Genomic DNA, 3,651 nt, shown 5'->3' with positions numbered 1-3,651 from the left:
ACATCACAGAATTCGTATTTACACAAGCCAGTTTAACGAAATGGAAATTAATTTAACTCTCGTATTGCAATGCCTGCTGAATGCCTTTTATGAGGTTTATTAAAGAGAAGACTTTTTCGACAAAGTTCGAAACACGTGAAAATATGAGCTTGTGCTTCTGTAACAGCAACAATGGACAATGCTTATTTCGCAATCAAATTAACAAGTGGTTAGAAGTTAAAGGAAATAATTTCGAACACTTCTTACGATAAACTTTCCTTCGGTAATCTCTGTATTGTAGTTGTTTATTATTCGCATCTATTAGCAAACATTTTTTAATTTTGCGTATTCAGGGACACGTTAGGGTCATAGTGTTATAGATCATTTGATTGGTTTCGGTCTCAATGATGGAAACGTGTAGTCCCGTTAAAAGAGAACGCTGATGGGATTGTAATCTCGAAGAATATGACTTTGAGAATATTGTTTATTTGTTATAACATTTTTCGAATTGAACGGTTTGTTCCTTTGGCATTTTTGCATATCATTAAAAGTAACGGAGATATAAATAATAAAATATAAAAATATATATAAAAAAGGCAAATTTATAATTAAAAATATTTGATATCTTAATAAAATAGATATTTCACCTATATATGTATAATGTAATACGATCACGTAATACAATCAGTCAACAATTTACGATCAACAATTAACGATCAACGATTAACTATCAAGAGTTAATAATCACGTATCTCGAATTGTGTTTGCTTCGCTACGACACTAAACCGCAGCTCGGGGGAGAATGTATCTTTTGTTCGAAACCAAACGGATTCTTTTCCTTGTTGCCCCTCCATATCCTCACTACGCACGCGTTTATTAGATGTCCGCCATGGTTGCCGCGTATGCATTCTTCCGAATATTCGGCTAAAGAACCGTAGGGATGTCGATGGTACATTAGGTATGTTGGCTTTACGCTTCGAAAGTATAGCGCTTTGTGTCGCGAAGCCGTTGGAAAGTTCTGTGGTCGACTGCCGCCACAATCATAGCCATAAAATTTAAAACATACATTTTTCTCATTCATACATAACCTTAAATTTTTTAGCGATTAGACTGTTTGCACTTGTCATCTGTATAACATCCTTTATGTGCATCTTCATTGTGCTTTTCAAAAGGGGAAAGGACATTTTAATATTTTGCACTCGCTTTGTGTAGCCGCGCTATCTTGCATGAGGACATACGATGTCGAGGCGTGTCTGTTAAATAGAGATTACCAGGTATCCGAAGAACAAAGTTGCAGGAGATTACATAGAGCATGTGGCGTAGCTAATATGCAAACCTATTCTATATATATATATATGTAAGATGATTTAAACCTTGTAATGCGAGAATTTCTATCTAATTCTTATATTTATCAATTGTATAATTATTCTGATCATTGTCTATTAATTTAGAAATGTATGGAAATATATAGCTCAGGAAATTCTGAGAGTAAATGTAATGAAGGTTAATATTATATTTGGAAATAGTAATATTACTAGTCATTTGAAGATTTCTCTATTGTTTTTCATAGTATCTTAAAACCTGTCCTGAAAAGTTGAGTTAAAATATTCGATCACAGAAAAATATTAAATTCGTTCAGCTTCCATCTTCTTATATTCTAATTTAATTTAATTCTGATCATCGATGACGTGTTGACATTTTATTGTTAATCAGAATCGCACCCCATATATCTGGATCTCAGAGCCAGAATGTATTTCAGTCTTTAGAGGAAGGTAAATCAAAGTTGTACAAGACTCCGGACAAGATATGGACTTAATATCATTTTTACACTATTATATTGAAAAGTAAACGGCGCATAGAAGGAAAAATTTTTGTCACCGGGGAAAGTGAAATATTTGATGTAGGAAACATGTAAAAAGTCACATTTTTCAACACAATAAGAATAATAATTATAAATAATGTTATATGTAATACAAAATAATATGTATAATAATTATATAATAATATATAATAACATTAATAACATCAATATTATTTATTAATATATAATATGATATATTGTATATTATTAAATATATATAAGGGAATAAAATTTTTTCATAAGACACTTTGTTTCCAACAAAAAATAAATTTGAATATTTATCATACGCGTGTAGGTACTAGGCTGATTCTTAACTAAATATGTACAAACTCTATTTTGTTATTAATTATTGTTATGATATTACTTCATAAAATGGAAATTAAGAGCAAATACTTTCCAAAATAATAATCAATATTCGAGTTAAAAACGTAAAAGATAATTGGAAGGAAAAGAGATTCAATCCATAAATTGAAAGACTAGTCGCATTCATTGTCGCATTTATTTCTGTATATGTCTTTCCTTGTTCCACCAATCCAATCATCAAAATCGTCCTCTACCTGCCAAGGTATCTCGAAGAGTTAGTGCCAATTATTCTAGGCAATTATCCTATCACCCTAAGTGCAGTTATCAATTCGTATGAAGAAGGCGAACAGGGAATATCCATAAACAGACCTCTAGCGGAGTTCGAATCGTCCATTTAATCTTCTGTCGCCAAATCGATGGCATTTTGCACATCGCGATCAAATCACCTAATAGTCCACGCGATATCTTTTTATTTCTTTTTCAAATCAACGATCGCAGTAACATATATGTATATGTATACATGTATAAATATCTGTTATATAAATATGTTATATAAATATCTATTCTAATTACTAATAAATTTGTACGTGACGAACAGACAGACAAAATGTACGGTACTCGTAAACAACATTATGTTCGTTATATTGCAGGAGTTTTATTTCGACGGTAATATAGTTCTAATAATCAAATAACTGGATTTTTCGGTATACTGATGGAAATATTTCTAGTTACATAATATTAATTATAATATGGATCAATAAATTTAACAATTATAAATTCTAATATACTGATTTCTTACCAATTGACCATAATTTCAGTGAAAATTAAAAGAAAAAAAAAATACATAATATTAGAAGTACATAGTAATAAAGATATTTTTGCATATAGCTTGGAAATTGGAGCCGAGTAATTGTAACATTTATTGGGTAAAGTTGTTTAGAATGATAATGTTGATAACATATTTTAACCCTTTCGCTTCGGGTGCCGCTTATAGGCGACGCCGGTTAGATGACCTGTGGGTACGAGTGCCGCTTATAGGCGGCGACCACGCGACAATCGGCACACCATATATCAGGCATATACCAGTGCCATCTGTAGTCTTGTAAATATGTAATATATTACCTGTAATTTTGTAAGCCTTTTCATATTAAAGACGTAAATTATACTTATCATATTGGAGCAATGATTGTTTTATTATTGTCTTATTCAGCACAGTTGTTATTTAAGACTTAGGAAAACATTTATACAGCAATCACGCCACTGTGCTCATTTGTGGCGCGCGCCTCCGTACAGGGAGAGCACTTAGGTAGACTGGACTGCCGAAACGAGAGGGTTAGGCATTTTGTAAATAATTATCAAAATTATTTTACAAATTACTAGCCATTTGATTCTGTTACGTGATCTAAATGTAATAGCTTAAAGAAATTTTGTAAATATCGGAGAACAGCTTCGACTATTATTCATGCTAATCCTTGTTAATACATGTTACGGAATTCTTGCGGCGGAAT

The sequence above is a fragment of the Bombus pyrosoma genome, linkage group LG18, assembly GCF_014825855.1.
Source record: "Bombus pyrosoma isolate SC7728 linkage group LG18, ASM1482585v1, whole genome shotgun sequence".
Taxonomy (NCBI): domain Eukaryota; kingdom Metazoa; phylum Arthropoda; class Insecta; order Hymenoptera; family Apidae; genus Bombus; species Bombus pyrosoma.
The sequence above is the reverse complement of the archived record's forward strand: the minus strand, read 5'-3'. Positions refer to the sequence as shown.